This window comes from Mus musculus, chromosome 14, assembly GCF_000001635.26.
Source record: "Mus musculus strain C57BL/6J chromosome 14, GRCm38.p6 C57BL/6J".
Lineage (NCBI taxonomy): Eukaryota > Metazoa > Chordata > Mammalia > Rodentia > Muridae > Mus > Mus musculus.
In genome coordinates, this window is record NC_000080.6 from 60603781 (window position 1) to 60616509 (window position 12729).

General features: G+C 46.7%; 1 protein-coding gene across 2 annotated transcripts in view; it reads left to right on the top strand.

Moving 5' to 3' along the window:
* Window positions 1–12729, top strand: part of Spata13 (spermatogenesis associated 13) — a 279389-nt gene that overhangs the window by 118613 nt on the left and 148047 nt on the right. The window lies entirely within an intron of this gene.

The following is a 12729-nucleotide window of genomic DNA, read 5'->3' on the forward strand; positions in this document are numbered from 1 at the left end:
TCTCTGGGGACACAGCTGGATAGGAAAGGGCGATCTGCAGGCAAGGCCAGAAGACAGAAGATGTCCTACACAGGAGGCTGAGGAAGTGAGAGGCGCTTAATGAGCCACCTCAGGTGGACTCAGAGCATTCCTAGAGGTGCCAGCCACCATGTCACCTCTCCCAAGCTGGGAAGGTGCACAGGACAGGTTGACCTCCCATCCTAAGAAGGACCTAAGATATAAATAAATATTCAAACTTATAGTATGATCATTGTTTATAAAAACTACCAAATGCAGCTTAGTATTTGCTATTATGATGTTTAGAAACTAAGAAGTTGGGATACATCTCTTATGAAATGGGATTTGGTGTGTATGTGTGTGTGTGTGTGTGTGTGTGTTTGTGTGTGTGTGTGTGTGTGTATGTGTGTGTGTGTGTGTGTATGTGTGTGTGTATGTGTGTGTATGTGTGTGTGTGTGTGTGTGTGTGTATGTGTGTGTGTGTGTGTATGTGTGTATGTGTGTGTGTGTGTGTGTGTGTGTGTGTAATTTAGTTTTATTTTATGTTCATTGGTGTTTTGCATGTGTGAGGGTTTCTGAAGCCCCAGAACTGAGTTACAGACAGGTGTGAGCTGCCATGTGGGTGCTGGGAATTGAACCCAAGTCTTCTGGGAAAACAGCCAGTGCTCCTAACCAATCAGCCACCTCTCCAGCCCCACTCTTAGTCTTTAAAACCTGCAGAGGGGTAACTTTAAGGAAAGTAATTTTTTTCCACCCTCCAAAAGCAAATAACATTTGTTGCCAGAGCCTCAGGAAAACAATCAACCTCATCTGGCTGCTGTAGCCATGGGACGAGCGCAGCACCCAGGAGACACTGGTTTTAGACTCATGGTCATCAGTGCCTTTGATGGACTGGCTTCTAATGAGCGTGCGTTTTAAAGAGAGGACTCCTGCAGCTTTAGACTCTAGGTCTCCAGTCCAGTGATTTGGGCTGAAAGAGGAATCGTCTGAAGTCCAGTGCCAGCGTGCAGGTCTGCCTCCCACGGCCCATACTAAAATGCCAGGGGGTCAGAAGAAACACCCAGAGATCAAAGAATTAGTGGGAATTCTGTCCTGTGTGGGCAGCAGGGGAAGGGGTGAGGGGACAAGACCCCAGCTCTGACTAATTCTTCCATTCCCATGGTCCATCCTTTTAACCCTTGAGTTTTGGATTAAAAGACTGTCCCAGATGCAGACAAGGCTGGCCTGGAGACTTGTAAAGGGCAGGAGAGAAAGCTTGGATCAAGTTCTCATGCCCTTCACTGGGCAGACAGGGCTTGGGGCCAAGGAGAAACTTGACCTTTGCTGGGGGCCCGAGGAAAGCTTTATCTGATGCATACCTGCAGGAAAATGAATGGGAGGGACCCTCCATATCAAAGGGAGAGTGGTGGCTTTGATTCTTGTCATCCGGCTGTATCTTTGGGCACGATGCCCAAAGGCTGTGTGATGGACACATATTTATCATTCATGACTGAAGTCAAATACACTTTTGTCCTTTTCTTGGTCAAAAGTCCTCAGTCCCAAACTTCCCACAGGAATCAAGCCAAGAACCAAGAGGAACCAGGCCTGTCTCTCAGCTTTAAAGAAGAAGAAGAAAAAAAATGAGTCAATAACAATTGTTTAAAATTTTTGTTATTGTAAAACTATAAGGCTGGGGATTTTGGTCCAGTGGTGGAGTGCTTCTCTAGATGACTGTTATCCTGGGTTCCATCCTTAGCTCTAAGGGAAAGAGAGAAGGAAAGAGAGAGGGAAGGAAGGGAGGGAGGGAGGAAGGGAGGAAGGAAGGAAGGAAGGAAGGAAGGAAGGAAGGAAGGAAGGAAGAAGGGAGGGAGGGAGGGAGGGAGGGAAGGAAGAAAGGGAAGGAAGAAGGGAGGGATGGAGGGAGGAGGGAGAGCAGACTATAGAGAGAAAGCTAAGGGCAGCTTTGGCAGGACGGCAGTGATAAGGAGAAAGCGGAAGCACTGTCTCAGGACTGTGGATAAGGAGCTGGGCTCAGACCTCTGTGTGAAGCAGGAGCACATGAGAGTCCAGAGTTAAGGAGCAGATTGAGATCAGAGGAGGAAAATTGGCTAAGAAGAACCTCAGGGACTAACTAAACCCACCCAACAGGATTCTTGCTGGAGACAGGCCTGGGTCCCCAGCTGTTGCCTGGAGGCTCAGAGCATGAGCCATCTGAACAGACTTAGAAGGTGCTCAGAAAGAGGGTGCTCTGGCCCAACTAGCTCATGGGGTACCTTTGCTAAGAGCAGGGTTTTGTTTGTTTTGTTTTGTTTTGTTTTGTTTTGTTTTGTTTTGTTTTGTTTTGTTTTGTGTTGGATGTATACAGAAGAGCCTGGAATATTCTGGAGTTTAAATACGGCCTGCAGGGATTCTGTATTGTATCCCAGTGGCTCTGGGGTGAGGGTAAAGGTTAAAATTGTCTTGTGACCCTGAGCCAGGAACCTAGATGGATCTTGTGCCACAGAGTCACCTTTCTTTAAGATCTCAGGTTTTAGGTAAGTGCAGAGGGGAACAGGGGCCATCTGGAGGCTCCCTGCCCAACCCTTTCCTTAAGGAAGTCTCCTGTCGGGAGCTGGCAGTGAGCCTGCAGGCTGACGTCATCTGATCTTAAGGCCAGTATTTGCTGGAGGTATGTTTGCTCTGTGCCCTGTGTGTGCCAGGTACCACATGTAAAGGCATGGAGCTAAGGAAGTCGTGAGTCTCTGTGCCCAGGAGTCCACCCTGGAGACCACTGGGCAATGCAATGGCTAACATCTTCATCCACATAGCCTCGTGGTAGCCATGACTAAAGAGCAGAGCCGTGACCTGGGCAGCTAAGGCAGAAACCCATTTGGTTTCTACTGTGGGTCACTGTGGGTGCCTACCCATAAATGAATAAAAGGATAAATTCTAACGCTTTTAGGGGGAGGACTGGTAGAGCCAGGTGAGGCCCACAAGGTAACGAATGTTGTTGGTAGTAGAAAACAAGGGAAGAGAAGCAAGAGTGATAGGCCCCTGTGGCAAATACGCCAAGCCGACATCCATCCCAGTACCTCCCAAAAGGTCAAAGGGAAATCCACCGCCTTCCCAGACTCCCTTGCTGCTGAGGTTGACCATATGGCAATGTTCAGCCAGTAAGCTGAGGTGGAGTCAAAAGTGGGGATTCTGGGACAACTCCTTAAAGGAGAAGTCCCAGCAGGTACCAGCTGGAGGTTACCCTAGTTTTCCTCCCTTCTTCCTGCCACATAGACCAGAGAATCATCCTGCCATCTCTTTTATGTGGAGAAAGGTGGTTGAGATCACACACTCAGTACATCACAGGCTGGCCTCAAACTTGCAGCAATCCTCCTGCCTTAGTCTCCTGAGTGCCGCCAAGCCTGGCTTGCCTTGCCTTTTACTATAGATTTAAAGTCAAATGTTAGCTACAGGCCTGGAACCTGACTGCCTTGTGAAGTTCATGTTAGCATGTGGTCCTCTGTGTGCTGGAGTGTGGGGTGGGTGGTTGTTAGGATTAATCCCTTTCTCAAGGCTCTGCATTAATTACCACGAGAACCATTGTTACAAGTAGAGGCTACCCCCATGTTTTATCTTATCTGCATGCGTGTACATTCCTATCTACTTTTACATTATGTTAGGACATCTTGTAAGGCCCAAACCAGATGTAGCCCCCTGGTCTTTGGTATCTAACATTAAGAATCATGATCTGGCTGAGCATGGTGGCGCACACCTTTAATCCCAGCACTTGGGAGGCTGAGGCAGGCAAATCTCTGAGTTTGAGGCCAGCCACGTCTACAGAGCATGAGTTCCAGGACAGCTAGGGCTACACAGAGAAACTCTGTCTGAAAAACAAACAAACAAGTCAAAAAACAACAAGACAAAAATAAGGATCATGATCTGAGTAAACGTTTTTTTGTTTTTTTTTTTTGTTTTTTGTTTTGTTTTGTTTTGTTGTTTAATAAGTTATCCAGCCTCATGCATTCTTTTATAGCAGTAGAATATGTCTTGAGTTTGCTGTTTTGACAGAACAGCATAAATCTGTTTAGTTAAGCCACCCTCCACCCCCTAACCCCCTCCCAGTCACACACACACACACCACGGCTGGCAGAGTACAACCTGACTCGAGCTGCCCTGTCAGACAGCCAAAGAGCTGAGCCCAAGTCCTGGCTCTAGACCTGCTTAATTAGTATGTGACCTTAGGCAAATGTCCAGAACCTCTGAGCCTCATTTACTTATCTGTGAAAGTGGAGGCTGATGGGCTGGGGCTGTAACTCTGTGTCAGAGAACTTGTCTAGCATGCCTAAAGGTTGGTGTTCGATCTGTCCCAATAAATAAATAAATTTAGCCGGATATGGTGGCACACACCTGCAATTCCTTCACCTGGGACAAGGCAAGAGGATCTCAAGTTTCAGGCCAACCTGAGCTACATATAATGACCCTATCTCTCAGGCCAGATTGAGCTAAGTATAATGACCCTATCTCATACAACAAACGCCAAAGGTAGAGAACGGCTCTGGTTTCAGTGTTCATCTGTATTGCTCTTGGGGGCAGAATTTCAAGACAGTGGCTTCCGCTGTGCTGTGTGCAGGTCTCCCAGGAACCCTATAAACAGAAAAAGATTGAGAATTCCTCCTGTTGTACGGAGTTATGTTACAAGACAAGAGAGCTAGGGGATCTAAAGTCACTTAGGGCTGGCCCAAGAAATGTCATACACGGATGTCACAGTTGATGATGGAAAGGAGCCAATGTCAGAAATGTGTTTCTGCTGCCCTTGGCAGAGGACAGGCTCAGGGTCAGGTGTAAAGAAGGATGCCAGGACCCAAAGACCCAGTGGGATGAGACGGGGAGGCCTGTATAGATCAGAGAGATAGCACAGGTCAGCTGCTTCTGCGATACATCCCCTTGGCTGAGCCAATCAGGAATGTCTGAGTGTTTGTCTCAGTGAGATGAAGCCCATGGAGACTGCATACGCCTCAATAACCATGCCAAGCCTTCTTGTGCCTCCAAGAGGCAGCAACAGCAGCAATCTTAGGCTATCTGAATCAGCTTAAGGAATTAAAGCTATCATCCTTCAACATCTATGGGTCCTGCATCTATGGATTCAACCAATATTGGGTTGAGAGTATTTGAACATAAGTATATCGGTGCGGAGTGTAACAGATGATCTCCCTTGCCATCATTCCCTTAACAATACGGTATGACCACTCCCTGCACTGCAGTCACGCTGAATTAAGTATTCAAGAGATGTCCTGGAGCAAGAAGGCTATGTGTAGATTTCATACAGGCACTAAGTCACTTTATAAAGGGAAATTGAGCATCCACAGGTTTGAGTGTCAATGAGTTCTTGGAACTAATCTATCTCAAATACCAAAGGCACTGTATCTGTGTGTCTTTAACATGGTATGCAGATGAACATGCTTTGCCCATAGCCACAGAAGGGTTAATGTCAGTGAGCATAGAGAACCCAGCATGGAACTAGATACTCCTGCTGAGCTGGGGCAGGTGCTAGAGATACCTGAAGGTGAGGGGATGGGGGAGGGAAATCTGGCCATGCAAGTAAAGTGCAATAGGCAGAGACTCGACAGGTGGTAAGTAGGCCAAAGGGTGCAGGTGAGGGTTGCTTCAGTCACAGGTGGCTGGGTGGAGCAGCCCAGCTCTCCAGATCCAGAGATGTCAACAGGTGGCTGGGGTGGTGCTGACAACTGCACCCCCAGGGCACATATGTGGGGCAGAGAGCAGAGTCAGTGTCACACAGAAAGATGCAAGAGAATGTGGAATTAGGGTCCCAGGAGCAAGGAAGGGAACGGGACAGATGGTTAAGGCAAAGGTATTGGTATGACCCATATCTCCAGAAAAGAGCCTCTAGAAGATGTTTTTAACCAATAGCACATGGAACCGTATTTCACCAGACCCTACTCTAGACCCCGGCCCTGGACAGGAATGACCCCAGCACTGGCTAAAAGGCTGAGTGTGCCCAGGACAGGTATATGTGCAGCTGGAGAGGAAGGACAAAGGAGCAAGTACAATAGTGCCTGGGAGGACCAGAAGAGGGACATCAGTCCAGAGACTGATTGAAAAGCTACATCATAGACTGCAGCTGGCAATGAATGTCCCCCATGTAATTAATCCCTGGTCTTTCCTGCTTTTCACCTCAGCAGAAAGGGTGGTTATCTCTCAGGGATGCCTAAAATAGATAGTTTCAACAACCATGTGCTTTTCACTCTATGGGATGCCAACGATCAAGCTTAATGTATCAAGTAAGTACCACAAGACATTAAAAAAAATAACTATTTTTGAATATGCACTACTAACAATTACTGTAGTAAAAGTTACCCAACACTTGTGGACTGTTTATTTCTATAATCTCTATCTCACATGTTTGGACCACACTTAGTCTCCAGGAACTATATGTACTACAGAAGATGAAAGCACAGAGAAGGGGGAACTACCACAAGGCCTGGCAGTGTGCCGTGAGCCAAGGCACTGCTCTCTGGGGTCACAGTACCTAACAGGATCAACTTACAACAGGGAAGATTTATCTCAGCTCACAGACGGTTTGAGCCCACTACAGCAAGGGAAACATAATTCTTGGTGGTAAAAGAATATGGCAGAAGCTGTTTATATAACCATAACTAGGACAGGAACCAGCTACCAAGTATGACCTTCAAAGGCCTACCCCTCCTGACCCTGGCCCCAGCCCCCCAAAGTTCCCCAGCCTTTCTCATTAGCAGCACCATTTGCAGAATGAGATTTCAAAACATGAATCTATGGAGACATTTCCATTTCTTCTTTCTCAACCCCCAGCCAGGGTCTCACCAGGTAGCTCTGGATGTCTTGGAACTCACTATGTAGACCAGACTGCCCTTGAACTCACAGAGATCCATTTACTTCTGCCTTCCAAGTGCTGCGATTAAAGGTGTGTGCCACCATGCCCCGACATTTCATACTGTTCTCCAACCTAGTGGAAAGCTGATCATGAGAGGTCCAAATCCTCTTCCCCTGCCCAGTGAGGGCTTTGTCCTAGGATGAGTCAGGGGCTCTTGCACGCAGGGTTGGACTCATGTAGCTCTGTCCCTTGCTGTTATTTGTCTGGAGGAAGCAGGAAGGAATACTTGGTCAACAGAGGGCTACTAATTTCTGGAGCCACGATGCCTCTTGTTGATCTCTACCGGGATGAGTAAGCCCCTCTCCTCCCCAGAAATGATTTCAGGAGAAAGGAGCATAGACAGTATGAGGGACAATAGAGCATCCCCTAGAGACCTCAGACATACCATCCTGTTAGACTAGATGCTCTTACTCATTAAGATCCTTAGCCTATAAAGGAAGCCTACCTCGCTGGATGCCAGACACCTACCTAAACCTGCACTGTGCATGGCTTCAGAAGGGCAGAGATTGAGTGGAGCCTCTTTGTTAAGCTGGGGGATAGACTCTCGCTCAGCAACCCAGGGAGTCTGGACTTCCCAGCCTCATGTTCACATGGCCAATACAACAAGGGGAGGACAGAAGGATAATCAAGGCTCCATCCATGGTTGTGGAAACTATGCTGATGGAACATCTTAGCAGAAAGCTTTTACCACCTCGAGGAAACAGAGGCCTGTGATTGGAACAGAAAACCCCAGTCACACTCAGCCATTGGCAGCCATAACCCACAGTCTCAGGCCTGAAGCTCCACCCACAGAATATGACTAGCGATTATTTTCAACCCTCCTTCAAAAAGATGGGGGAACTACTCTCATTAACTAGGGTTCCCTGAGAGGACACAGAGGACAGTTGGGAAAAAATGTGATGTTCCATGTGTATCTTGTCCTCCTAGCCTTCTAGCCCTCAAGATAAAGTTGGTCAGGACAGAGTTTCAGTGGGCAAAGGGTTGCCTAGCTAAGGCCCCAGATTCAAGCCCTCAAACCAGGGGAAAACTAAAACAAAACACAAACAAACAAAAACAAACAAACAAAAACCCCAGATGTTCTGAGCCCTCAGCCTTTCCTCTCACTAGGCCCTTGTCCAGTCTCTGCCAAGCTAAGGGTGAAAATCTTGCATTGCTTAGTTGTAATCCACTGGTCTAGCCATTGCTTTGGCTGGTACAGTTCCCTGAACAAATCCTCAGAGCCTAAGAATCTATGACCTTATTTGAAAAAAAAAAGGGTAATTGTAGATATAATTAGTTAAAATGAAGTCCTTAGGGTAGGCCCTGTTCCTATATGATTGATGTTCTTGAAAGAGAGCATGTCCCTTCCCCATGTGGACATGGAGTTGGGTGTCCAGAAGAAGAATAACGATACAAAATGACAGGGAGGGAAGCTGGCCTTTCACGAAGCCCCCAACCTCTTGACCCCAGACTGTAGCCTCTCAATACCCACCCATAGCAAATGAGTTTCTGTTGTTTAAAGTCCCAGGTTTGTGATACATTCTTGAGGCAATCCCAACAAACGTACTAAAAATCAAACAAAACAGGATAAGGCAAAACAACAGCAACAACAACAACAACAAAAATTCCTCTCCACTTTGAACTCTAGGCAATCCTCCTGCCTCAGCTTTCAGTGCTGAAATTTATTTTTTAGGTGTGCAACCACCATGCCCAACTCCTGATTTGCAATAACTAGGTTCAAGGTAATATAACAATTTTAAATATCTGTAGTTTAAAGGAAGTTTTAAAATCATATCTGCTCAGAACTAAAATAATCTTACGAGGACTTTAGTTCCTCTTAGGGGAAAAAAAAAGTCATCTCTCAGAGATGGAAGCCACACCATGTGTGGTGGCAAACATCTGTAATCCCAGGACTAGGGAGGCAGAGGCAGGAAGAGTGTGAGTTTGAGAACAGCGTGCAATAAAAGGCAGGTTTAAGGTAGTTCTGGGCTACATAGCAAAATTCTACCTCAAAAAAAAAGAAAAATATTTTAAAGATAAAATTCCACAATGTGCTTCATTTTTTGTTTCATATCCAACGCTATTTTTAGATTGAATCGTTCCCAGCAATGTGCTCCAGCTAATCCTGAGAATTAGTGCCGGCTGACTTCCACAATGAAACGCTAATGATGCTGAGAGGGACCACTTGTAGTTTAGCATCCTCTGCAGTGATGGATTTGCCTGACCCCAGGCCAGTTTATGAGTCCCACAAAAGCTCGCAAATCTACCATGATGAAGAAGAAAGGGACGGGTCTTAGGACCTTTCTTGTTAGATGGAGCTTTTGATCTCTGGGAAACAAAGTGTTCCCTTTCCTGAATGGGATTCAAAGGTTTCTTGGTTGAATTTACAAAGGGATCAACCACAGAACTGACTCGGAACACTGAGCTTGGTGGGCAGCTGCAGCAGATAAATTTTTCTAAGTAGAATTTCTTGTTGTTTGGTTTATTTGGGTTTTTGTTGTTATTTTTGGTGGGGGGAGGGTGTGCAGAGATGGAAACCAGCTTGGCAAATACTCTACCACCTAGTTACACCCCAGTGTTAAGTGGATTGTTTTTGTTGTTGTTTAGTTTGGTGTTAGTGTTTTCATTTGTTTATTTGTATGAGACAAGAACTAACTAGGTTGGACTGATATTGAGTTTATGGTAGTCCTCCTGCCTCAGCCCTTCTGAATACTGGGATTGTTAAAGGGAAGTTATTTATCTGACGTTTTGAAGGGTTTCATTGCCAGACCAGGCCTTTTGTCACTTATTTGTAGCTAGGAGAAAATGGACGGAAGGAACTGGGACATTTCCACAAGTGTTGTGTGAGTGCTGGTCCTACACTTCCCAGAGCTGAGTTGATGGGCTCGAGATTGGGGACCACAAGAAATATTTAAGGAATGCCAAATGACCGAATGGATTTGGGGTGTGTCCCATTTGACTTCTCATTGCTGTGATAAACGCCATGACCAACTTGGAGAGAAAAGGGCTTATTTGGCTTATATGGCATGGAATGCAATCCATTATTCAGGGAAACCATGGCAAGAACCTGGAGGCAGGAGCCGATGCAGAGCCCATGGAGGAGTGTTGCTTATTGCTTGATCAGCTTGCTTTCTTATACAACCCAGGGCTACCCGACCAGAGGGGCTACCATCCAGTGAACTGGGCTCTCCCCCATGACTAATTAAGAAAATGCCCAACAGGCCTTCCCTAGCCTGATCTTATGCAGCCATTTTCCATCTCAATTGCAGTTCCTTCTTCCCAAATGGCTCTAACTTGTGTCAAGTTAACAAAACTAACCAGCACAGAGAACAGCAAATCTGTATAGTGGTGAAAGTTTGAATCGATGTGTTCATTGTTTATATTGTATTTACTTATCTATTGATGACGTGTGATTCTGTGTGTGCGTGCATGCCTGCGTGAATGCCTGTGTGTGTGCACACGTGCCACAACACGTATGTGGAGATCAGGGAACATCCTGAGGAATCAAATTCAGGGTGTGAGTCTCAGTAGCAGGGTCTTTTACCCACTGAGCAATCTCATCGGCTCACTAGGTTTCATTATTTTTATGAACAATGTGGTCACAGAGCTCGGAGACAGGTATCGGCATCTGGCAGTCACCATGTGGACTTGGCAAAACTGTTCTCAGACCTCAGTTCCCTCATCTGTCAGTTGGTTTCTAAGTCTTCAACACCTTTGAGAAGGTCGATGCAGACTTTCTTCTTGTCAAGGGAGTATGGATGGTGGCTGGCCTCAGATGAGACCACGTGATCCTAGCGCCGGACTTCTTTGGCTTTGGAGCCAAGGTCACATTGGCATTTCTGAGCCTCAGCATCATCTTCTGGAATAGTTTATTTTAAATTTGATTTAAATTCATTTATTTTATTCTATATTTATGAGTGGTTTTTGCTTCCCTGTATGTATGTGGACCATGTGATCATCAGCTGCCGAGGCCAGAACAGAACATCAGATCTCTGGAGCTAGAATTCTGAATGGTTGTTAGCTACCACATCGGTGGTGAGTGAGAACCGAACCCAGGCCCTGTGTAAGAGCAGCCAGTGCTCTTAGCCAGTGAGCCATTGCTTGCCCTGTAGAATCTTGTCTTTTGGCTCCTGGTTTCTGATGTTTAAGTTCACAGTCAGTTGGCAATGATGCCTGAGTTTGAGGTGAGGCAGGACATTATGGCAGGAGGCACATGGTCTGCATGTCAATATCCCTTCCAGTGACATGGTCCAGTGACCTAGCTCTTCCCTCTAGGTTCTGCATCCTAAAGGTCTGCTAGGCTGGTGACCATCCCTTCACTGACATTTGGAAATCCAAAACATAGCCCTTGCCCTGATGATTTCTATTGGGCCTGGAAATCATATTATAAAATAGAGAAGGATCTTTGCATACAGAGATGTAGGATGTAGCAATCAGTGGGATGGCATTTGGGGCGGGGGAAACCTTGTCTTGTGTTCTTTCATGGTATGGTCAGTCAGGTTTGACTGACATACATAGAAGAGGTACACAGGAAATCAGAGAGAGAGAGAGCTCACTGTACTGGAAAGGCCTAAACACAGGAGGCTTGGCAAGCCACATGGGCACACACAAGAGAAGATACTGGCATAATCCAGGGTGAGGGGAAGGGTTAGGCCAGAGCCTTTCCTGAGGTTTTCACAGGAAATGCAAGGTACTGCCACCACCACGTGGATACCTTGGGACTGGTTAGTTTAAATAATTCTTGCAGGTTCTGAACTTGAGAGGTACCTACCTCACCTGTTGCCCCCTCAGGTCCTCAACAAGACAGGGACTGGCTCTGCAGTGTGAGAGTTTTATTTCTCAGACCTGCTCCCAGGGTTGAGTCCATATTGGTGTTCCCCCCCCCCCCCCCCGCAATCACACTCCACCTTGTTTTTTGAGGTAGGGTCTCAGTGAATCTCGAGCTTGCTGATTTGGCAAGGCTGGTTAGCCAGCGAGCCTGGGCGTCTCTCTCTCTCTCTCTCTCTCTCTCTCTCTCTCTCTCTCTCTCTCCTCCTCCTCCAAGTGCTAGGATTACAGGTGTGTGCCTCCAAGCCTAGCTTTTACTTGGGCACTGAGGACCTGAATTTGGGTCCTTGTGCTTATGTAGCAAGCACCTCAACTGAGCCGCCTTCTCCCCTCTTCTCATAAAAACACCAGTTAGATTAAAGGCCACCCTATCTGTGTATAACCTCATTTTAACAACTGCTACAGAGATCCTGCTCCCACAAAGGGCCCCTTCACAGGGATTAAGTCTGCAACTTGGAGCATGCTTTCAATCCCAGCACTCAGGATGCAGAGGCCACCAGATCTTAAACCTACCCCCTGTCCCCTCAGAAAGAGTGCGACTTGCCCTTCTGAGGGAGCGCCTGTTCAGTCTGCGAGGACATTTAAAATGAAAATGTGAGGAGGAGAGACTCAGGCGGAGAAGAGCAACCATCTGCCTGTGGATGCTAAGGCACTGAGAATCCAGGCAGGTATATTACTGTGTGTCATAGACTGTCACTGCTAAGAGTCACGCTCTTCCTTTGAAGTGATCTGGTTTGGCCGTATGAAGGCAGAAAGCACATCCCCCAGGGAACTGAGGAAATGTGTCTGCGTTTGTAGAGCAATTCTCCTAACGGCTGTACCCATTCATGTCTCAAAATCTGTGATGTTCTGGGAGCAGCCACATCTTAGGTTCCTCTCAATCCGCCAAGGACCACATAGGCAGTAAACCCACTGGCTCCAGTCTCCTCATGAGTCAGGTGGGCCGGTCGCTCTTCCATTTTGTGTTTAGGAAACCTGTGCCTAGAGGTGCAAGTTAACATAAATTTGTGTTGGAGCTGCTGCTGTCCTTGAAGACAGCCTTGTAT